Here is a 24324-nt window from a genome sequence, read left to right as displayed (position 1 = left end):
TTGTGTAGGCATGCAGCAAGGCAGGCCCTGACGGTGTCTGACCCCCCCTGGAAGACAGGGCCGTCTTCCTCAGCTGCAAGGGACAGCATGTTGGAAGGAGCCCACCACCTGTGTCTCACTCTCCCCTTCCTCCACGAATGCCCATGGCGCTCCTTTGTGCCTGCAAGATCTCCCTGGAGTGACAGCTTTCTCTCTGGCAGCCACGGATACCATCCAGAGAGAGAAGGAGCACGCAGAGGCCCAGGCTGGGATGCAGCAGAACTTTAATGAGTTGAAAGATGGAAAGGAGGTGCCCTGAGTGGGGGCTGCGGTGCAGGGAGCACCAGGAGAAGCTGGGAGTCTTTGCCCCTTGGCCAGGGTGCAGTTCGCACTGGGAGTCTGCCTGCCTGTCTGCCTGCCTGCCCCAAGAGGGAGAGGGGCAGTAGGTCCTTCCTTGGATGGGGATTGGCAGGTGCTCTCAGCCCAGGGGAGCAGAAGACAACAGAGTAACGAGAGAAAGGAAAGAGAGTGAGAAACAGGCAAGTTAGACAAGGGCATGTGTTCAGAGAGCGCAGGCACGCCTCCTCCCGCCTTCCTTTGCAGCTGGAGCCGTGGATGCTGAGTCCCTCTGAAAGCGATGGCCAGGATCTCTGTGCTCAGTCCATTACCGTCTTCTGGGTTCCTGGGGGGTCAGCGTGTGGGGCCGCCTGCGGCAGCTTTAGCAGGGCAGGCATGTTCTCCCACAGTAGCGGCTGCTAAGGCAGGAGAGGTCGCAGCAGCCAGAGTTGATGGGCACTCCCTGACAGCTGAGGATGCTGCCAACGGCAGCGGAGGTGGAGGATCCCACAACGGTGTTCTGCGGGAAGGAGCTGAGGATGGGGCCGGGCAGGGTCACCACCACGGGGGAGGGCTCGATGACGACGCAGGAGTTCTGGCACTGCCTGACACAGGGCTCGTTGCAGCTGTTGGCCAGCGGGGTCGGGCAGCAGGGCTGGCAGGGCTGGCACCGGTTGTAGCAGGACATCTTGCGGGGCCGGAGGGCACCTGGAGGAAAGGGCAGGGAGGAACATGGGAGCGCGCGAGGAGCAGCCTGTCCGCCAGCTACCAGGGAGCCAAGGCCCATGCTGGGCGGGGAGCTGGAGGCTGTGCAGGGAGGCCCATGCGCCTCTTTGCCTGTCCCCGCGGGCACCATGCAAAGAGAGCCAGGCCCAGGAAAGCTCTTTCCTAGCCAAGAGCCCAAGAGTCCCCTCCGCCCAAGAGTCCCCTCCGCCCAGGCCCAGCCCCTCTCCGCACCAGACCGTCTCCCCACTTCCCCTCCCAGGACAGGCAGCCCCAAGCCCCGGTATAGGACAGAGTTCCAACTCACTTGCTTCCAAAGAAGAAGAAGGGGAGCAAAGCGGATGAGAGAGTGAAGAGCTGGGATGGCTTTTATACTGGGCCTGCACTGCCCCGGGTCCAGACAAAGCCTCTGTGGAAGTCATAATTTTCTGAGAAGCTCATCTGAAATGCAAAACATGCCAGCTAATGATACGGGCTGTGTTTTGTTTTCCTGCACGGCTGCCTTTTCATTTCCTTGTTTGGCCGTACCCACTCCCCCTTGAAGGCTCCTTTTCAGTGCTGGGCTGGGAGGCCCAAGGATTCCTGGGACAGGGGCGCATCGGTGCCAGCACAAGATGAGTCCCAGGTGCCGGAGGGGTGGCGTGCAGGCTGGGGACATTGTCCTGGGGCACTCTTGTGGGTTTGTTGGCAGCCCCATTGGCAGGAAGAGCCCTGCTGCTCCCAGCCCTGCAATCCTCACCTGGATGCCAAAGGCTTCCAGAGTGGAAGGGACGATGTGCCACGTCCCCTTTCTCGCAGCCTCCAAACTCTCTCTCATGGTCACTGGCCTTTACCTCCAAAGGCGGGTGCTCAGCGCTGCCGCTTTTGACTCTTCCTCCTCGTGCTGTTCTGCTCTGGGGAGGCCTTGGTGTGCCTGTTGGGCCTCCTCCGCTCCCTGGTTTCTCTCCTTGGATCCCCTAGCAGCACCAACATCATCAGTGTGTCTGGAGCCTTCTTCTGCCCCAGGCTGCTCCAGCCCTGCCCTGCCCTGCCAAGGGGCTTTCCCGTGAGTCCACAGTTGCTCGTGTGTTGGCAGGGCTGCTTGCTTACTTGCCCTTGTATGCCTACGGGAGCAGTGCGAAAGGAAATTCCACACAGGCATGAGGGAAACCTCTTGTGCTGTGAGGGTGGCCAAGCCCAGGAGATATTGCCCAGGCAGCTTGTGGGGTCTCCATTCTTGGAGACATTGCTACCTGTGGAGAGGAGAAGCTGCTTTGGCAGCTGGGTGGCCCAGCTCTTCCTGCTCGCCATCATGGCCTAAGACTGATTGGCGGCCATGTGCCAGCCCCAGGTTTGGCTGGTGTCGTGCGAGGGAAGGTCTGTGCCATTGTGGTGGCCAAGTCTGAGGGCTGGGGCCACTCTCCCCTTGTTGGCACCAGTGGCACTCACCCTATGTCGCCCAACCGCCCCCCCAATGTCATTGACTGCTTCTTCTGTGAGGTACCACCCACGCTGGCCTGAGATGGGAGCTGCTGGACTGGGGTGCTCCATGTCCCCATCGGTGGCACTAATGCCCTGGTGTGCTTCCTGGCTTTGTTGGGCTCCTGTGGGGTCATTCAGGTCTCCACCAGGGCAGCAGATATGAGAAAAGAGACACAAGGCACATGCGGCTTAGCTCTGGTTGTACTGTCCTTTGAGCCACGGTCCCTGATCTTCATCCGCCTCAACACTAGCCTCTCCCAAGACAGAGGGGTGTCAGTCTTCAGCAGCTCTGGTGATGCCTCTCCTCAAGCCTCTGATGAAGAGCCCGAAGAAACACAAGGTAAGGGAAGCAGTAAGAAAGACGGAAACAGAGTAGCTTTTGCCAGCCTGTCCAAGGAAGGACTGGGACCATCCAATTGGGGCAAGTTTCTTTCTGTAGAAGGGGAGGTAGGATGGAGAATGAGGGGTTGCGATGACAGAGGACAAGGATGCACGCACGGGATGGGAAACGTGCAGAAGAGAAAAGGGCAGGGCAGGGCAGGGAATGCAGGGTAGATCTCTTTTGATCGGTGTCTTTCATGAGTTGCTCACCATCCTCAGGGATCCCTTGTCTTTTCTTGACACAATGCCCGTGTGTTACAGCCATATGTGGAATTTTCTGACGAAAAATGTAATTTGCAGGCAGTATGCGTGATTGCCGCCATCACAGTGTAGAAAGCTTCTCTGGTGAATGAATGGCTACTCTGGAGGGGCGAGGTGGTGCAACCCCTCCTCGTGCTTCCTTGGGACTTGTTTGTCGGTGGTAGGGCTCTGTGGACACCTCATGCTACAGTCAGTGGGAGCACTTGGAGAGCAAAATCTGTCCCACTAGAAAGGACTGCACACAGGGGAAGAGAGCGGTGAAGAGGCTTGCCGGCTGCTCTGCAGAGGCCGGACTCTGGTTCAAAGCACTGGCATTTGATCAGAGTTGTCCATGGCAGCCCCTCCACTCTGTTGGGACAGCAACTGGTTACTTATGATATGAAAAGGCCAGGAGAAGTCCAGAAGGGCAAGAGCTGTCCTGTTGGAGGATTGACGCTAAAATCTGTGGTTGATTGATTCTGCGGTATGGACAGCTGTTCCCTGTGGGACACTGTTGACAATCTTTCTGCTGTTCCCAGTGTGCTGCCTTCCCCTCCTCCATGCAAAATCCAAGCGGTGTCATGGGTGGTGGCTTCAGCACAATGGCCTTCTCTCACTACCTGCCTCAGGTAAGGAAGACAGACGTAGCAGGTGGGCAGAAAGCCCTGCGAAGAAAGACGTGGAGCTGAATGTCCTGGGAAGTTCTGGAAGGAGAGGGCAAAGTAGGGATGGGGATTGGTGTCATCATGCAGGAGAAAAGCTGCACTGCTTGGGATGGGGCTCTGACACAGATGCTGCCCTCTCTCTGGCCGTGCACTGGATGGCCAGGGAAGAAGACCAGGGAGCCTTTTGACCTGCTGGAGATGAGTGTGAGGGTTGTGCCTTTCGCCGCCTCCTTTGTCTCCTTCTGCCTGAGCATTGCAGATTTAGTTCTGGGAACTGCCAGCAGGTTCCTACCGTAGGTTCCTAGCAGCAGGTTCCTATCTTAGGTGCACGGCTCCCCTTGGGCGGCCTGGCTTAGAGTGTTACAGGAGGCATCAGTTTCCCAGCGGGTGTGAGTGCCTGCGAGGATGTTCAGGGCCCTTGTGACCGAGAGGACTTTGAAAGGTCGAGCTGTGGCCTGGCTGCACCAGTTGGAAGCTCCCAGCACTGGAAAACCTGGTCCTGGCCCTGGGGAGCCAGCGCCCAGCAGAGGTGGCAGCTTGATTCCCTTTGTTTGGCCAAGCAAGTGCTTTAACCACTAGGTGATGTGTGTAAAACGGCTCCCCGGGGCAGAGGTGTGGGATCCCAGGCAGCCCTCAGAGGGTTTTGCTCCACCCTTTGGGCTGAGGTTTGGAGGCGGCTTTGAGCTGGCAGAGGGAGGAGAACACGGGAGATGGCGAGCTTCAGCTCCCACGTCCTGGGAGCTCCCCGGGCACCTTGTTGAGTGGCGAGCGTGACACGGTCCAGGTTTACCCAGCAACCTTGGTGGGACTGGCAGAGGCTGGTGAGACACACGTGTCAGGCTGGGGAGGAGCAGGGCTGGGGGTTGGTGGAGGGGGTGTCAGCGCTGGAGAGGAAGAGGGGAGTGCTGACTCTCCGGCAAAACCAGCAGCTATCTTTTCAGGAGAGGGAAGGTTGCAGATGGCGCGTGGCAAAGGAAGTGAGACCTGTTGTGAGCAATGGGCGTGAAAGGGGGAACAAGCCTCTACACATCCCTGTTGCAGATAACACAAATCCTCCTATGTGCTGTTCCTACGCGCATACCTAGAGAGACAGAGCTGTCTCTCACCTGTGAGGAAACAGACCACATCTGCACTTAGAAACTCCGCCTCTCCTAGCTGTGCTGGAGGAACTGCTGGCAGCCTGACTGTGGGCAGACAAGATCCCGGCAAGACCTACAAGGGAGGCTAAGTCAACGCCAGGAGAGCTGAACTGCTGCAGAAGCACCGGCTTGTAGTTGGAAGCCACAGAGGGAGGCAGGAGAGGAATAGCCCACCTCTCTGCCTCGGCTGAGGGAGAGAGAGGCTGTAGCTGGAGATCACAGAATCATAGAATCATTGAATCCTACAATCACCTAGGCTGGAAGGGACCTTAAAGATCACCGAGTCCAACCATTAAGCTAGCACTGCCAAAACCACCACTAAACCATGCCCCTCAGCACGACGTCTGCCCGTCGTTTAAAGGCCTCCGGGGATGGCGTTTCCACCCCTTCCCTGGGCAGCCTCTTCCAATGTTTGATTACCCTTTCTGTGAAGAATTTTTTCCTAATATCCATCCTAAACCTCCCCTGGCATACCTTGGGGCCATTTCTTCTGGTCCTATTGCTTGTTACTTGGGACAAGAGACCGACCCCCCCCCTCTACAATCTCCTTTCACGTAGTTGTAGAGAGCGAGAAGGTCTCCCCTCAGCCTCCTTTTCACCCCACTAAACAACCCCAGTTCCCTCAGACGCTCCTCATACGACTTGTTCTCCAGACCCCTCACCAGCTTTATTGCCCTTCTCTGGACTTGCTCCAGAATCTCAATGTCTTTCTTGTAGTGAGGCACGCAAAGCTGATCACCGCATTCGAGGTGGAGCCTCGCCGGTGCTGAGTACAGTGGGACAATCACTTCTCTAGTCCTGCTGGCCACACTATTCCTGATAGAGGCCAGGATGCTGTTGGCCTTCTTGGCCACCTGGGCACACTGCTGGCTCCTATTCAGACAGCTGTCGACCAACACCACCAGGTCCTTGTCGGCCAAGCGGCTTTCCAGCCACTCTTCCCCAGGCCTGTAGCGCTGCATGGGGTTGCTGTGAGCCAAGTGCAGGACCCGGCACTCGGCCATGTTGAATCTCGTACCATCGGCCTCGGCCCATCAAGCCGGTCTGTCCAGGTCCCTCTGTAGACCCACGCTACCCTCAAGCAGATCGACACTCCCGCCTAACTTGGTACCTCTGCAAACTTACGCCGTCTTGACTTGCGGCAAGAGGTGCACCGGGGAGAGCTGGCAGGGAGGAGCACAGGGGCGCGTGAGGAGCAACCTGTCACACAACCACCATCACTGCTATCACACCTGCCAGAGGGAGAGGAACTCTCCTGAAGCAAGAGCCAACCGCCAGGGAGGGTCCAGAGGTGCTGCTGGATGCACAACCAGCTCCCAGTGCCACCACCACCACCAGCCAGTGCGGCCGGGGAGATGGACTCCTCACTGGGGTGGTGGTTGGGCTCCCCATCATCGGCAGGGTGTGCTCGAAGGCTGAGGAGGCCATTTTTGTGTAGGCATGCAGCAAGGCAGGCCCTGACGGTGTCTGACCCCCCCCGGAAGACAGGGCCATCTTCCTCAGCTGCAAGGGACAGCATGTTGGAAGGAGCCCACCGCCTGTGTCTCACTCTCCCCTTCCTCCACGAATGCCCATGGCGCTCCTTTGTGCCTGCAAGATCTCCCTGGAGTGACAGCTTTCTCTCTGGCAGCCACGGATACCATCCAGAGAGAGAAGGAGCACGCAGAGGCCCAGGCTGGGATGCAGCAGAACTTTAATGAGTTGAAAGATGGAAAGGAGGTGCCCTGAGTGGGGGCTGCGGTGCAGGGAGCACCAGGAGAAGCTGGGAGTCTTTGCCCCTTGGCCAGGGTGCAGTTCGCACTGGGAGTCTGCCTGCCTGTCTGCCTGCCTGCCCCAAGAGGGAGAGGGGCAGTAGGTCCTTCCTTGGATGGGGATTGGCAGGTGCTCTCAGCCCAGGGGAGCAGAAGACAACAGAGTAACGAGAGAAAGGAAAGAGAGTGAGAAACAGGCAAGTTAGACAAGGGCATGTGTTCAGAGAGCGCAGGCACGCCTCCTCCCGCCTTCCTTTGCAGCTGGAGCCGTGGATGCTGAGTCCCTCTGAAAGCGATGGCCAGGATCTCTGTGCTCAGTCCATTACCGTCTTCTGGGTTCCTGGGGGGTCAGCGTGTGGGGCCGCCTGCGGCAGCTTTAGCAGGGCAGGCATGTTCTCCCACAGTAGCGGCTGCTAAGGCAGGAGAGGTCGCAGCAGCCAGAGTTGATGGGCACTCCCTGACAGCTGAGGATGCTGCCAACGGCAGCGGAGGTGGAGGATCCCACAACGGTGTTCTGCGGGAAGGAGCTGAGGATGGGGCCGGGCAGGGTCACCACCACGGGGGAGGGCTCGATGACGACGCAGGAGTTCTGGCACTGCCTGACACAGGGCTCGTTGCAGCTGTTGGCCAGCGGGGTCGGGCAGCAGGGCTGGCAGGGCTGGCACCGGTTGTAGCAGGACATCTTGCGGGGCCGGAGGGCACCTGGAGGAAAGGGCAGGGAGGAACATGGGAGCGCGCGAGGAGCAGCCTGTCCGCCAGCTACCAGGGAGCCAAGGCCCATGCTGGGCGGGGAGCTGGAGGCTGTGCAGGGAGGCCCATGCGCCTCTTTGCCTGTCCCCGCGGGCACCATGCAAAGAGAGCCAGGCCCAGGAAAGCTCTTTCCTAGCCAAGAGCCCAAGAGTCCCCTCCGCCCAAGAGTCCCCTCCGCCCAGGCCCAGCCCCTCTCCGCACCAGACCGTCTCCCCACTTCCCCTCCCAGGACAGGCAGCCCCAAGCCCCGGTATAGGACAGAGTTCCAACTCACTTGCTTCCAAAGAAGAAGAAGGGGAGCAAAGCGGATGAGAGAGTGAAGAGCTGGGATGGCTTTTATACTGGGCCTGCACTGCCCCGGGTCCAGACAAAGCCTCTGTGGAAGTCATAATTTTCTGAGAAGCTCATCTGAAATGCAAAACATGCCAGCTAATGATACGGGCTGTGTTTTGTTTTCCTGCACGGCTGCCTTTTCATTTCCTTGTTTGGCCGTACCCACTCCCCCTTGAAGGCTCCTTTTCAGTGCTGGGCTGGGAGGCCCAAGGATTCCTGGGACAGGGGCGCATCGGTGCCAGCACAAGATGAGTCCCAGGTGCCGGAGGGGTGGCGTGCAGGCTGGGGACATTGTCCTGGGGCACTCTTGTGGGTTTGTTGGCAGCCCCATTGGCAGGAAGAGCCCTGCTGCTCCCAGCCCTGCAATCCTCACCTGGATGCCAAAGGCTTCCAGAGTGGAAGGGACGATGTGCCACGTCCCCTTTCTCGCAGCCTCCAAACTCTCTCTCATGGTCACTGGCCTTTACCTCCAAAGGCGGGTGCTCAGCGCTGCCGCTTTTGACTCTTCCTCCTCGTGCTGTTCTGCTCTGGGGAGGCCTTGGTGTGCCTGTTGGGCCTCCTCCGCTCCCTGGTTTCTCTCCTTGGATCCCCTAGCAGCACCAACATCATCAGTGTGTCTGGAGCCTTCTTCTGCCCCAGGCTGCTCCAGCCCTGCCCTGCCCTGCCAAGGGGCTTTCCCGTGAGTCCACAGTTGCTCGTGTGTTGGCAGGGCTGCTTGCTTACTTGCCCTTGTATGCCTACGGGAGCAGTGCGAAAGGAAATTCCACACAGGCATGAGGGAAACCTCTTGTGCTGTGAGGGTGGCCAAGCCCAGGAGATATTGCCCAGGCAGCTTGTGGGGTCTCCATTCTTGGAGACATTGCTACCTGTGGAGAGGAGAAGCTGCTTTGGCAGCTGGGTGGCCCAGCTCTTCCTGCTCGCCATCATGGCCTAAGACTGATTGGCGGCCATGTGCCAGCCCCAGGTTTGGCTGGTGTCGTGCGAGGGAAGGTCTGTGCCATTGTGGTGGCCAAGTCTGAGGGCTGGGGCCACTCTCCCCTTGTTGGCACCAGTGGCACTCACCCTATGTCGCCCAACCGCCCCCCCAATGTCATTGACTGCTTCTTCTGTGAGGTACCACCCACGCTGGCCTGAGATGGGAGCTGCTGGACTGGGGTGCTCCATGTCCCCATCGGTGGCACTAATGCCCTGGTGTGCTTCCTGGCTTTGTTGGGCTCCTGTGGGGTCATTCAGGTCTCCACCAGGGCAGCAGATATGAGAAAAGAGACACAAGGCACATGCGGCTTAGCTCTGGTTGTACTGTCCTTTGAGCCACGGTCCCTGATCTTCATCCGCCTCAACACTAGCCTCTCCCAAGACAGAGGGGTGTCAGTCTTCAGCAGCTCTGGTGATGCCTCTCCTCAAGCCTCTGATGAAGAGCCCGAAGAAACACAAGGTAAGGGAAGCAGTAAGAAAGACGGAAACAGAGTAGCTTTTGCCAGCCTGTCCAAGGAAGGACTGGGACCATCCAATTGGGGCAAGTTTCTTTCTGTAGAAGGGGAGGTAGGATGGAGAATGAGGGGTTGCGATGACAGAGGACAAGGATGCACGCACGGGATGGGAAACGTGCAGAAGAGAAAAGGGCAGGGCAGGGCAGGGAATGCAGGGTAGATCTCTTTTGATCGGTGTCTTTCATGAGTTGCTCACCATCCTCAGGGATCCCTTGTCTTTTCTTGACACAATGCCCGTGTGTTACAGCCATATGTGGAATTTTCTGACGAAAAATGTAATTTGCAGGCAGTATGCGTGATTGCCGCCATCACAGTGTAGAAAGCTTCTCTGGTGAATGAATGGCTACTCTGGAGGGGCGAGGTGGTGCAACCCCTCCTCGTGCTTCCTTGGGACTTGTTTGTCGGTGGTAGGGCTCTGTGGACACCTCATGCTACAGTCAGTGGGAGCACTTGGAGAGCAAAATCTGTCCCACTAGAAAGGACTGCACACAGGGGAAGAGAGCGGTGAAGAGGCTTGCCGGCTGCTCTGCAGAGGCCGGACTCTGGTTCAAAGCACTGGCATTTGATCAGAGTTGTCCATGGCAGCCCCTCCACTCTGTTGGGACAGCAACTGGTTACTTATGATATGAAAAGGCCAGGAGAAGTCCAGAAGGGCAAGAGCTGTCCTGTTGGAGGATTGACGCTAAAATCTGTGGTTGATTGATTCTGCGGTATGGACAGCTGTTCCCTGTGGGACACTGTTGACAATCTTTCTGCTGTTCCCAGTGTGCTGCCTTCCCCTCCTCCATGCAAAATCCAAGCGGTGTCATGGGTGGTGGCTTCAGCACAATGGCCTTCTCTCACTACCTGCCTCAGGTAAGGAAGACAGACGTAGCAGGTGGGCAGAAAGCCCTGCGAAGAAAGACGTGGAGCTGAATGTCCTGGGAAGTTCTGGAAGGAGAGGGCAAAGTAGGGATGGGGATTGGTGTCATCATGCAGGAGAAAAGCTGCACTGCTTGGGATGGGGCTCTGACACAGATGCTGCCCTCTCTCTGGCCGTGCACTGGATGGCCAGGGAAGAAGACCAGGGAGCCTTTTGACCTGCTGGAGATGAGTGTGAGGGTTGTGCCTTTCGCCGCCTCCTTTGTCTCCTTCTGCCTGAGCATTGCAGATTTAGTTCTGGGAACTGCCAGCAGGTTCCTACCGTAGGTTCCTAGCAGCAGGTTCCTATCTTAGGTGCACGGCTCCCCTTGGGCGGCCTGGCTTAGAGTGTTACAGGAGGCATCAGTTTCCCAGCGGGTGTGAGTGCCTGCGAGGATGTTCAGGGCCCTTGTGACCGAGAGGACTTTGAAAGGTCGAGCTGTGGCCTGGCTGCACCAGTTGGAAGCTCCCAGCACTGGAAAACCTGGTCCTGGCCCTGGGGAGCCAGCGCCCAGCAGAGGTGGCAGCTTGATTCCCTTTGTTTGGCCAAGCAAGTGCTTTAACCACTAGGTGATGTGTGTAAAACGGCTCCCCGGGGCAGAGGTGTGGGATCCCAGGCAGCCCTCAGAGGGTTTTGCTCCACCCTTTGGGCTGAGGTTTGGAGGCGGCTTTGAGCTGGCAGAGGGAGGAGAACACGGGAGATGGCGAGCTTCAGCTCCCACGTCCTGGGAGCTCCCCGGGCACCTTGTTGAGTGGCGAGCGTGACACGGTCCAGGTTTACCCAGCAACCTTGGTGGGACTGGCAGAGGCTGGTGAGACACACGTGTCAGGCTGGGGAGGAGCAGGGCTGGGGGTTGGTGGAGGGGGTGTCAGCGCTGGAGAGGAAGAGGGGAGTGCTGACTCTCCAGCAAAACCAGCAGCTATCTTTTCGGGAGAGGGAAGGTTGCAGATGGCGCGTGGCAAAGGAAGTGAGACCTGTTGTGAGCAATGGGCGTGAAAGGGGGAACAAGCCTCTACACATCCCTGTTGCAGATAACACAAATCCTCCTATGTGCTGTTCCTACGCGCATACCTAGAGAGACAGAGCTGTCTCTCACCTGTGAGGAAACAGACCACATCTGCACTTAGAAACTCCGCCTCTCCTAGCTGTGCTGGAGGAACTGCTGGCAGCCTGACTGTGGGCAGACAAGATCCCGGCAAGACCTACAAGGGAGGCTAAGTCAACGCCAGGAGAGCTGAACTGCTGCAGAAGCACCGGCTTGTAGTTGGAAGCCACAGAGGGAGGCAGGAGAGGAATAGCCCACCTCTCTGCCTCGGCTGAGGGAGAGAGAGGCTGTAGCTGGAGATCACAGAATCATAGAATCATTGAATCCTACAATCACCTAGGCTGGAAGGGACCTTAAAGATCACCGAGTCCAACCATTAAGCTAGCACTGCCAAAACCACCACTAAACCATGCCCCTCAGCACGACGTCTGCCCGTCGTTTAAAGGCCTCCGGGGATGGCGTTTCCACCCCTTCCCTGGGCAGCCTCTTCCAATGTTTGATTACCCTTTCTGTGAAGAATTTTTTCCTAATATCCATCCTAAACCTCCCCTGGCATACCTTGGGGCCATTTCTTCTGGTCCTATTGCTTGTTACTTGGGACAAGAGACCGACCCCCCCCCTCTACAATCTCCTTTCACGTAGTTGTAGAGAGCGAGAAGGTCTCCCCTCAGCCTCCTTTTCACCCCACTAAACAACCCCAGTTCCCTCAGACGCTCCTCATACGACTTGTTCTCCAGACCCCTCACCAGCTTTATTGCCCTTCTCTGGACTTGCTCCAGAATCTCAATGTCTTTCTTGTAGTGAGGCACGCAAAGCTGATCACCGCATTCGAGGTGGGGCCTCGCCGGTGCTGAGTACAGTGGGACAATCACTTCTCTAGTCCTGCTGGCCACACTATTCCTGATAGAGGCCAGGATGCTGTTGGCCTTCTTGGCCACCTGGGCACACTGCTGGCTCCTATTCAGACAGCTGTCGACCAACACCACCAGGTCCTTGTCGGCCAAGCGGCTTTCCAGCCACTCTTCCCCAGGCCTGTAGCGCTGCATGGGGTTGCTGTGAGCCAAGTGCAGGACCCGGCACTCAGCCATGTTGAATCTCGTACCATCGGCCTCGGCCCATCAAGCCGGTCTGCCCAGGTCCCTCTGTAGACCCACGCTACCCTCAAGCAGATCGACACTCCCGCCTAACTTGGTACCTCTGCAAACTTACGCCGTCTTGACTTGCGGCAAGAGGTGCACCGGGGAGAGCTGGCAGGGAGGAGCACAGGGGCGCGTGAGGAGCAACCTGTCACACAACCACCATCACTGCTATCACCCCAAGTACCAGGATGAGAGGCCCGAGGATTTCCAGGGCAGAAACACGTCAGCGCAGGCAGAAGACTCAGCTCAATTGCAGATGGCGCCCTGTGCGGACAGGTGATGTGCGGCTGGGTCATTCCTGTGGGCTTGTTTGTGGCAAAGTTGTCCGGAAATGGGCACCGCTCTCGTGTTTGTCATCGGGATGCCTGAGGACTCCCATGGAAGCAGACATGCCACGTCCTTTTCTCTTCCTCCCGCCGTCTCCCTCGGATGGTCGCTCAGTGTTGCACGCAGGTGGGCTTCTGCTGGCAGGCTTTGACGCTATTGCAACACTACTAGCAGTGCTCTCAGGACAATTTTGCTGGGCTCATTTGCCTCATCCCCTCTCTGTGCAGCCTCTGAAGGCTCACGGGCAACACCGTCAGCACGTGTGGGGCCCGCTCCTTCCCTGGGGTACTTGAGTCCTCTTCTGCCAATGTGGTCCCCATCATCTCCTCAGCAGAGTCGACAGTTGCTGGTGTTTTCCTGGCCTTACACACGCGTACAGGTTTTCTGGTGGTTCCATGCAGACGTGCATGAGCACACGTGGGTCAGTCTGTACTTGTGTGGCCCTCATCGTGAGGCCACGTGCAGGTCATGGCAGGGGGACTCTCCCCTGGTGTGTCCATGAGCACTGCAGAGTAGCAGCTTGCCTTTGCCAGAAGGATCCCACCTACAGCTGAATGGTGGTGCCTTTGGCCTGGCAGAGAGGTGCCCGGAGACCCAAAATGCAGTGCCTGCCTCCGGCGCCCTCTATTTCTTGCTTTATGCAGAGGGAGAAAGGCCAAGAAAGACTGCCGGTCTTGGCAGGCCATTGTCCCTGAATCCATCCCCTTATGACGCAGTGTTGCTGGGGACTGGGATGGGACAGAGGCTCCTCGTGGCCATGCCAATGCCAGCTGCACTTCTATGGCTCATCAGCCTGGTGCTGAGTGAGGCAGGGGCCGAGACCTGGCACCAAATGGGTATTGGGCTAAAGGGACCGAGGTCCCGCTGTTGCTCTGCTCTGAGATGCAGGATGGTTGGACAGACCCAGCTCAGAGGTAGCACAGCTGAGGGCTGCCCCCTTCCCGTTGTCGGCCTTGCTGAGATCATTGCCAGATCATTGCTCCCGGGAGGCTTCAACCACAGCCAACTCTCCTTCCCATGGGAACAGCTTTCAAGCTTACGTTCCAGTGCTTGGCCCCGACCTGAGTTACATCTCCGGTGGTGACACACCAGTGCCTGTGTCTGGACATGGACCCCACTGCTCTCCGTTTGGACCCTGACAGGCGGGTGACTCCCCAGCTTGACCTGACACCTGCCTCGTCTCTATGAATGCACCTGCTTAGCGCTGGACTTTGTTGATCCCTGATTACTTTCATGAGACCTCATCCTGGCCTTGACTCACTCGCTGACACGTTGTTTTTGTTGTTTAACCCGGGATAGCAACTAAGCACCACACAGGAAGGATAAAAGTGGGAAAAATCATGGGTTGTGATACAGACAGTTTAATAATTGAAGAAAAATTGCAAGAAAAAACGACAGAAAAAAGCCAACGAAAAAAGGAAAGGAAAATAAAACCAGGAAAAATTATGCAAAACATAACAATTTCTCACCTCTAGTCGATGGATTTTCAACCAGTCCCCGACCAGTGACAGCCCCCGCCAACCTCACCCCCCCCGGTTTCATTGTGGAGGATGACGTTATACAGTACGGAACATCCTTTTGGTCAGTTGGGGTCAGCTGTTACAGCTGTTATCCGCTCCCAACTTTTTGTGCACCCCCAGCCTAACCGCTGGCAGGGCAGTCTACGGAGCAGGAAAGGCCTTGACATTGTGTAGACACTGCTCAGCAGCAACTAAAGCATCGCTCTACTATCAACAATATTTTCAGCACAAAGGCAGAACGTAGCCCCACACCAGCTGCTATGAAGAAACGTTTCATAGGCTCTATCCCAGCCAAAAGCAGTTCATTCTGCACCCCTTCTTCTATACCTTTTCTGTGACGCTCGTGTCCCACGTTATCTAATACACCCTTATTAATTACCACCCCCTCTTCCCATTCTTTAATCTAATTGCCTTAGTCTATGGACCACCCCTGTATAATGGCTGCAAAATTTCCATAAATGTCCATTGAGTTAATTTAGTTCATGAATTTGGGCTCCTCCTGTTACGGTGGTCTCTCAGGAGAGAAGAAGTGGTACATTGCACAGAGTTACTGGCCACTAAAGCCAGTGCAAGTTGGTTCACGGCTGCATTTGCAGTGCTTCTGGTGAGACTTGTCCTCCATTGGTTTGAGTGTTTCCTGCTATAGTACATTCTGTATCATTCCCATAACTCCAATCATGGGTTATAACAATTCAAAGGTATATCTTTTACTATGTCCACCCTCGTCCCTTTGGACCATATGAGAGAGTTTAGCATTGGAATGGACTCCTCCCCTTGCCCCTGCTTTGTCATGGACTTATCCACAATCCCTTCAGAGATATATCTGCTGTGGCACTGATGTAATCACAGCCACAGATGCTTGGCGGTGTCCTGCTCCCACGCGGACTCATCCACAGGTCACTGTCCCTTTGACTCAAGGGCAAGAGGGTACCCAGCAGCAGAGCAAAGGACATGGTGTGAGGGGAATTTCACCTGGTTCGATGGGTCTTCGTGTGCCTCAGCTCCTATTTCCAACACAGCAGTGTCTTCAGCAGCTCCTTGCGAGATCATGGATGCTTCAGGGGTGACACCATTTTAATCATTACCACGAGATGAGGGGGGAGGTCTAGAAAGAAATTTTGAAGTATCATAGGAAAAGAATACCTAGATTTGGGCGCTAATAGTGAAACCATATGACCTTAACACAAACTCAGTGGACATGAACAACAGAAGTAGGCCAGATGCAGTGACGTGAACACGAACAACAGAAGTGAACTAAAGGCTTGAATCTGTTGTGTAATCTGTGTGGATACAGAGGGTCATGGGACACTAAAAAGGTCAACTTCCTGTGATGCCCGCACAACCCCATACCCTGTTGCCATCAGCTCAGCACTGACAATAAACTGTGGAGTAATGTTGCAAAATTGGGAATTCCTGCATGAGTTTGTAGCGAGCATGTATTTGGGGTTTCCAGAAACTGTAGACCACAGCTGACAAGGGTTACTGGGTGGCTGTCTAGTGCTTTAGGACCTGGGGATTTGTGGGTTTGGTTTTTGGGTGTTGAATCACTAATGCAATGGTTGAGCCAATCCCAATCGATCAAATTCAAATTCAGAGAATGAACATATAGTGCTGGTCATGCTAACTCTTCTGAATTAACTGAATGGAACATTTTTGGGTAATGTTTGGACTCAACCTGTAGCCCCTGACCACAGGTTGATTTCCTGGTGGTGTGGACAGACAGGAGACATTGGATGTGCACATCTCCAGGCTCACCTCTAGGAACCACTCCTGCCCTTGGCCTTGAATGTGCTGTGGAGTGAGCCATGGCTCTGCCAAGGAAAGGCACTTTTTTGGAATAGGGTAGATAGAAAGGAAACGGCACAATGGGAACCACTGACCACTTTGTGCCCCAGAGAGGGTCATTGCCTCTTTGTCCTTGGGCAGTGAGAGAACTACTTGCCGTCCACAGGATAGGCCTGGATGTAGATGAGGGACCTCCATGCAGAGGAAAAGACCTTCTGGCTTTGTTTCAACTTCCTACCTGGGGTAAGTTGGTTTCCACAGCCCCAGACCTGGATACCTACAGTCTTCGCTCTGAAACTCCTCCAGCTCAGTTAGTTTGATGTGCTGGGGCTGTTCCAACCAGTGCCCAAGAACAACAGTGAAAGCTAGTGAGACCACTTTTGAATCTAGAGCTGCCCAAAAGAGACAGCTTACAGATGCTACCGACTGCAGAAGCACGTCCCACGGTAACCACCACATCCCAAGGCAAGGTAGGGGTATCTACTCTCACTCAGAGACTTTCAGCATCAGAACTGAGTCCTGGCACTGATAAGGCCTTAGAGGGCCCTGTTCCCAAGGAAAGCTACTCTATCCTGGGGGAACATCAGGTAGCACAGAGCAGCTGTGGGAGTGTGGGAGCTGGTTGTGGCCCGGGATCTGCCCTGACGCATGGGGATGTTGGTTGCATATGGAATTGGGATTTGAGTTTGTGATTTAGTGTGGCCTGGCCAAAACTAGCTTGTGAATCACTTCAGCCCTGCTTCTCTGTGCAACAGCTGGGTGAAGCCAGGGGCTGCACCAAGTCATCATGGTGTTGCACCAAGTCATCATGGTGTTGCATGGAAGTCTTGTCACTGCTATCTGTGCCCATGGGAGCTGGCCATGCCCGTGCTTGGGGATCGTTCCTGGGGCTATTCACCCACTCCCATTCCTGCTGTCTGTCCTTCACAGCAATCTTCTGTCTGAGCCTACTCCTCCAACAGAGCTCCCTGCACCGCGGCCCCCACCCAGGGCACCTCCTTTCCCTCTTTCAACTCATTAAAGTTCTGCTGCATCCCAGCCTGAGCCTCTGCGTGCTCCTTCTCTCTCTGGATGGTATCCGTGGCTGCCAGAGAGAAAGCTGTCATTCCAGGGAGATCTTGCAGGCACAAAGGAGTGCCATGGGCATTCGTGGAGGAAGGGGAGAGTGAGACACAGGCGGTGGGCTCCTTCCAACATGCTGTCCCTTGCAGCTGAGGAAGACGGCCCTGTCTTCCGGGGGGGGTCAGACACCGTCAGGGCCTGCCTTGCTGCATGCCTACACAAAAATGGCCTTCTCAGCCTTCGAGCACACCCTGCCGATGATGGGGAGCCCAACCACCGCCCCAGTGAGGAGTCCATCTCCCCGGCCGCACTGGCTGGTGGTGGTGGTGGCACTGGGAGCTGGTTGTGCATCCAGCAGCACCTCTGGACCCTCCCTGGTGGGTGGCTCTTGCTTCAGGAGGGTACCTCTCCCTCTGGCAGGTGTGATAGCGGTGATGGTGGTTGTGTGACAGGTTGCTCCTCACGCGCCCCTGTGCTCCTCCCTGCCAGCTCTCCCCGGTGCACCTCTTGCCGCAAGTCAAGACGGCGTAAGTTTGCAGAGGTACCAAGTTAGGCGGGAGTGTCGATCTGCTTGAGGGTAGCGTGGGTCTACAGAGGGACCTGGGCAGACCGGCTTGATGGGCCGAGGCCGATGGTACGAGATTCAACATGGCCGAGTGCCGGGTCCTGCACTTGGCTCACAGCAACCCCATGCAGCACTACAGGCCTGGGGAAGTGTGGCTGGAAAGCCACCTGGCCGACAAGGACCTGGTGGTGTTGGTCGACAGCTGTCTGAATAGGAGCCAGCAGTGTGCCCAGGTGGCCAAGAAGGCCAACAGCATCCTGGCCTCTATCAGGAATAGTGTGGCCAGCAGGACTAGAGAAGTGATTGTCCCACTGTACTCAGCACCGGCGAGGCCCCACCTCGAATGCGGTGATCAGCTTTGCGTGCCTCACTACAAGAAAGACATTGAGATTCTGGAGCAAGTCCAGAGAAGGGCAATAAAGCTGGTGAGGGGTCTGGAGAACAAGTCGTATGAGGAGCGTCTGAGGGAACTGGGGTTGTTTAGTGGGGTGAAAAGGAGGCTGAGGGGAGACCTTCTCGCTCTCTACAACTACGTGAAAGGAGATTGTAGAGGGGGGGGGTCGGTCTCTTGTCCCAAGTAACAAGCAATAGGACCAGAAGAAATGGCCCCAAGGTATGCCAGGGGAGGTTTAGGATGGATATTAGGAAAAAATTCTTCACAGAAAGGGTAATCAAACATTGGAAGAGGCTGCCCAGGGAAGGGGTGGAAACGCCATCCCCGGAGGCCTTTAAACGACGGGCAGACGTCGTGCTGAGGGGCATGGTTTAGTGGTGGTTTTGGCAGTGCTAGCTTAATGGTTGGACTCGGTGATCTTTAAGGTCCCTTCCAGCCTAGGTGATTGTAGGATTCAATGATCCTATGATTCTGTGATCTCCAGCTACAGCCTCTCACTCCCTCAGCCGAGGCAGAGAGGTGGGCTATTCCTCTCCTGCCTCCCTCTGTGGCTTCCAACTACAAGCCGGTGCTTCTGCAGCAGTTCAGCTCTCCTGGCGTTGACTTAGCCTCCCTTGTAGGTCTTGCCGGGATCTTGTCTGCCCACAGTCAGGCTGCCAGCAGTTCCTCCAGCACAGCTAGGAGAGGCGGAGTTTCTAAGTGCAGATGTGGTCTGTTTCCTCACAGGTGAGAGACAGCTCTGTCTCTCTAGGTATGCGCGTAGGAACAGCACATAGGAGGATTTGTGTTATCTGCAACAGGGATGTGTAGAGGCTTGTTCCCCCTTTCACGCCCATTGCTCACAACAGGTCTCCCATCCTTTGCCACGCGCCATCTGCAACCTTCCCTCTCCCAAAAAGATAGCTGCTGGTTTTGCCGGAGAGTCAGCACTCCCCTCTTCCTCTCCAGCGCTGACACCCCCTCCACCGACCCCCAGCCCTGCTCCTCCCCAGCCTGACACGTGTGTCTCACCAGCCTCTGCCAGTCCCACCAAGGTTGCTGGGTAAACCTGGACCGTGTCACGCTCGCCACTCAACAAGGTGCCCGGGGAGCTCCCAGGACGTGGGAGCTGAAGCTCGCCATCTCCCGTGTTCTCCTCCCTCTGCCAGCTCAAAGCCGCCTCCAAACCTCAGCCCAAAGGGTGGAGCAAAACCCTCTGAGGGCTGCCTGGGATCCCACACCTCTGCCCCGGGGAGCCGTTTTACACACATCACCTAGTGGTTAAAGCACTTGCTTGGCCAAACAAAAGGAATCAAGCTGCCACCTCTGCTGGGCGCTGGCTCCCCAGGGCCAGGACCAGGTTTTCCAGTGCTGGGAGCTTCCAACTGGTGCAGCCAGGCCACAGCTCGACCTTTCAAAGTCCTCTCGGTCACAAGGGCCCTGAACACCCTCGGAGGCCCTGATACCCGCTGGGAAACTGATGCCTCTTCATAGCATAATAGAATCTGATAGGTTGGAAGGGACATTTAAAGGTCATCTAGTCCAATCCCCTTCAGGAAGCAGGGACATCTTCAAGTAGATCAGGTTGCTCAGAGCCTCATCAAGCCTGGCCTTGAATGTGTCCAGGGATGGGGCCTCCACCACCTCTCTGGGCAACCTGGGCCAGTGTTTCCCCACCCTCATTGTAAAGAACTTCATCCTAATGGCTAATCTAAACCTGCCCTGCTCTATTTTAAAACCATTGCCCCTCGTCCTATCGCTAGTGCCCTTGCAAACAGCCCCTCCCCAGCTTTCTTATAGTCCCCCTTCAGGTACTAGAACGCTGCTATAAGGTCTCCCTGGAGCCTTCTCTTTTCCAGGCTGAAGAACCCCAGCTCTCTCAGCCTGTCTTCATATGAGAGGTGCTCCAGCCCTCAGATCATTTTTGTGGCCCTCCTCTGGACCTGCTTGTAACACTCGAAGCCAGGCTGCCCACAGGGAGCCGTGCACCTAAGATAGGAACCCGCTGCTAGGAACCTACGGTAGGAAGCTGCTGACAGTTCCCAGAACTAAATCTGCAGTACTCGGGCAGAGGGAGACAAAGGAGATGGCCACAGGCACAACCCTCACACCCATCTCCAGCAGGTCAAAAGGCTCCCTGGTCGTCTTGTCTGGCTATCCATTGCACAGCCACAGAGAGGGCAGCGTCTGTGTCAGAGAACACATTTGTGCTGAGCAGTGCAGCTTTTCTCCTCCATGATGACATGTTGGCTTTTATAAATGGGCTTTCTTTTGCTTTTCATTTCTTTCCTCACCTTTTCATCTTTCATAGCCATTTAGTTTTCCCAGGACCAGGTCATCACTATGCACACTTACTCTTCTGCAGTTTGAGCTTTCTAAGTATGCTGCCAATGGCAGTGGAGATGGAGGATCCCAGAACAGTGCTCTGGGAGAAGGAGCTGAGTATAGGGCTTGGCATGTTCACCACCAAGACATGTCACCATGGGTGGCAGCAGTGGAATTCTGTCACTGCCTGACACAGGGCCCAGTTCAGCTGTTGGCCAGTGGGGTTTGGCTGCCAGCATGGCAGGGACTGGTTGTAGCAGGACACGTCTCTAGGCTGGTGCTGCACCTGGGAGAGAGGGCAAGGGAAAGCAGAACACGGGACTGGGTGAGGAGCTGCCTGTCATCCCACAATGTGGGATCCAAGGTACCTTGGTGTGTGGAGAGGTGGAGACTACGCAGAAAGCCATATATAATTCATTGTCTTCAGGTCACAAAGACCCTGCAAAGAACAGACAGGCCCAAGAAGGCTCTTGTCTAGCCCAGAGTGCCGAATCCACTTAATCGAATCCTCTGTTTTCCTTCATACTAGACCTTTTACGTACTTCCCGTTTCCATTATTGGCAGCCCCAAGCCTCAGCACAGGATGGAGCTGAGATGTCTGTTCAGGAAGGAGTACATCCTGGAAGATGAGAATATTCCCCAAGTCAAGTCTGTTTTGCCTGTGACGAGAATTGATAAGTAATCCCTCTGTCTGTATCTTGACCCAGGACCTTTTCCACCTTCCTTTCTCCTCCTCTCCTGCTGAGGAGGAAGAGGGAGAGAGCAAGCAGCTGGGTGGGTGTCTGGAAGCCAGCCAAGGTCTTGCTGGTTTTCCAGCAGCAGTGGTAATCAGAAGTGCCGGCAGTGCTTGTCATTTCCATGCTTTTTTTTCTGCCTTCTATCTGTGCCATCAGGAGCAATCTCTTTCTCCCACGCTTGTTCCCCTCAGAGGACGGTGGGCAATGATGTCAACTGGCCTTTGTGCTTGTGTGCCTGGGAACTAGTGGCAGGTTTACAGCTTTTCTTTCCCCAGCCATCCACCCCTCATTGCCTCACTTTTCCGGCCCATCCATTCTCAGTGTTCCACCGACTTGGCATGGTGGCAGAAGGCCCTTCTGTGCAAGGCTGAGCTCTCGGGAAAGGGCCCCCAGTTCTCCCCTGCCACCCCTCTTTCCCCTATGCACGCAGAGGTCTGAAAACCTCTTCCTGTGAGGGGCTGGGGCTAGTGGCTTCAGAGAAAAGCAGAAGGTGGTGAGAGAGCTTCTGCCATGGAACTGTTCTTCCCCTGCACCGCAGGATGGGATTGCACTTGCCACGAGCTGCAAAGAGAGAGCATGGGCTGTTCTGATCCGTGCACTCTCTCCAGTACCGTGGGAGGAACTGTCTGTCGCTCTTTTGTGTCCTCTTGCAGGCCCATGGAAATCACCTTTCTGTCCTACAGACATCTGTCTGATGGCAGTTGGGGATGTGTCAGTCACCTGAGGCCTGCAAATCTGTCTAATGAACCGCGGGGGCCGCATGGGCCACCGTATGGGTGTGATGGGAGAAGAGGGGAGTTGTCCTAGCTATCCTTGCCCTTAGACGAATGCCGTGGCCCCTCCTTCTGGAGTTGGGTGGGAAGGTGAGGAGGAGGAGGCTCGGGGCTGAAGCCAAGGTGACTGCTCCTGCCGGCCCCTCCTTCCATCCTCGTGGCCATCTGCTCTCTGAGCCTTCTCCCCCAGCACAACTCCATGCAGAGCGAGAGGAACTGCCTTGAGTGCTTGTGCGGCTGCTGACTTCCCAGGGCCTCCTGCAGCACTGGGGTCCTCCCATGAAGGCAGCAGAACCTGGGATCAGCATCTGTAGGGCGTGCTCTGAGGCCATTTCTGAGCAGAGATGCAGCACGGGAAGGGGATGATGGGCACTGGCTGTGGAGCAGCGAGGGATGTCTTCCTCAGCTCCAAGGGAAAGGAGGCAAACCAAAATGAACTGCAGTGAGTGAGTCCCACCCTCCCCTTGCTCCATGGTTTCCCTTGAGCAGAGTGGAAGAGTTGCCACAGAAGGAAGGAGGACTCAGACACACGGGCTTGGATGCAGCACAGTTTTAATGAGTCTCAAGAGGAAAAGGAGGGGGCTGACAGGGAGCACCGGGGGCAGCCACTAAGATGCAGTGGAGCTCCTGCAGGGTGTCCGACTGCCTGGCCTGCAGAGGGAGGGAGACCAACAGGTTGCCGCTAGGCTGGCATTGGGAGGTGGTGACAGGAAAGGTAAGGAAGAGAGAGGAGAGTGTAGAAGAAGGCAACAATGGCCTAAAGCTCTAAATATGATGCCCCAAAGCTCTAACTACTTTGTGGCATCATGTTCTGAGGTCTTGGGAAGTTCTTGCCCAAGGTCGTTGCCAGCAGCTTTAGCAGGGCTGACATCTGTTGCCACAGTAGCGGCTGGTAATGCAGGAGAGGTCGCAGCAGCCAGAGTTGATGGGCACTCCGTCACAGCTGAGGATGCTGCCAACGGCAGCAGAGGTGGAGGATCCCACAACGGTGTTCTGCGGGAAGGAGCTGAGGATGGGGCCGGGCAGGGTCACCACCACGGGGGAGGGCTCGATGACGACGGTGGAGTTCTGGCACTGCCTGACACAGGGCTCATTGCAGCTGTTGGCCAGCGGGGTCGGGCAGCAGGGCTGGCAGGGCGGGCAGCAGGGCTGGCACTGGTTGTAGCAGGACATCTTGCGGAGCTGGACGTGCACCTGGAGGAGAGGGCAAGGGAAAGCAGGGCACAGGGACCCATGAGGAGCAGCACTGCACCCAACCACAGGCGAGCCAAGGCACCACCAGCATACGCTGGCAGGCTCAAGGCCCATGAGACACCTCAACTAAGTCCCAGCCTCTCCCTGCGGGAGACCTTCTCTCCCTTTCCCTCTCCCATGAGAAGCAGGTCCCAGCCCTGGGCCAGGACAGCCCGTATCAGCTGAGACAAACATCGGGGAAAGACCCGATCTTGAAGGGGGAGCAGAAGAGCCTTCACACTCACCTGATGCCCAAGGAGAAGGAGGCAAGAGAAGCGGCTGAGAGAGCAGAGAGTCGGGCTGCCTTTTATAGTAGCCCTGCACTGCCTCAGGCCCAGAGGCACCCTTTGTGGAAGTACTAATTTTCTGACAAGCTCATGTCAAATGCAAAACACCCCAGCTAATGGGATGGGCTGCGTCCTGGTTTCCTGCACTGCTGCCTTTTCATTTCCTGGCTTAAGGCATGTGCTTTCCCATTTGAAGGCTTCTGTAAGTACCGGGATGAGAGGCCCGAGGATTTCCAGGGCAGAAACACGTCAGCGCAGGCAGAAGACTCAGCTCAATTGCAGATGGCGCCCTGTGCGGACAGGTGATGTGCGGCTGGGTCATTCCTGTGGGCTTGTTTGTGGCAAAGTTGTCCGGAAATGGGCACCGCTCTCGTGTTTGTCATCAGGATGCCTGAGGACTCCCATGGAAGCAGACATGCCACGTCCTTTTCTCTTCCTCCCGCCGTCTCCCTCGGATGGTCGCTCAGTGTTGCACGCAGGTGGGCTTCTGCTGGCAGGCTTTGACGCTATTGCAACACTACTAGCAGTGCTCTCAGGACAATTTTGCTGGGCTCATTTGCCTCATCCCCTCTCTGTGCAGCCTCTGAAGGCTCGCGGGCAACACCGTCAGCACGTGTGGGGCCCGCTCCTTCCCTGGGGTACTTGAGTCCTCTTCTGCCAATGTGGTCCCCATCATCTCCTCAGCAGAGTCGACAGTTGCTGGTGTTTTCCTGGCCTTACACGCGCGTACAGGTTTTCTGGTGGTTCCATGCAGACGTGCATGAGCACACGTGGGTCAGTCTGTACTTGTGTGGCCCTCATCGTGAGGCCACGTGCAGGTCATGGCAGGGGGACTCTCCCCTGGTGTGTCCATGAGCACTGCAGAGTAGCAGCTTGCCTTTGCCAGAAGGATCCCACCTACAGCTGAATGGTGGTGCCTTTGGCCTGGCAGAGAGGTGCCCGGAGACCCAAAATGCAGTGCCTGCCTCCGGCGCCCTCTATTTCTTGCTTTATGCAGAGGGAGA

The 24324-nt window shown here is 56.2% G+C and overlaps 3 pseudogenes; all 3 read right to left on the bottom strand.

The window, feature by feature from the left end:
* Positions 1-697: 697 nt before the first annotated feature.
* LOC128919273 (feather keratin Cos2-3-like) lies at positions 698-1488 on the bottom strand (annotated as a pseudogene).
* Positions 1489-7051: 5563 nt separating this feature from the next.
* Positions 7052-7833, bottom strand: LOC128919274 (feather keratin Cos2-3-like; annotated as a pseudogene).
* Positions 7834-22655: 14822 nt separating this feature from the next.
* Positions 22656-24121, bottom strand: LOC128919496 (feather keratin Cos1-1/Cos1-3/Cos2-1-like; annotated as a pseudogene).
* Between the last annotated feature and the right edge of the window lie 203 nt (positions 24122-24324).

This window comes from Rissa tridactyla, chromosome 19, assembly GCF_028500815.1.
Source record: "Rissa tridactyla isolate bRisTri1 chromosome 19, bRisTri1.patW.cur.20221130, whole genome shotgun sequence".
Lineage (NCBI taxonomy): Eukaryota > Metazoa > Chordata > Aves > Charadriiformes > Laridae > Rissa > Rissa tridactyla.
The sequence above is the reverse complement of the archived record's forward strand: the minus strand, read 5'-3'. Positions and strand labels throughout refer to the sequence as shown.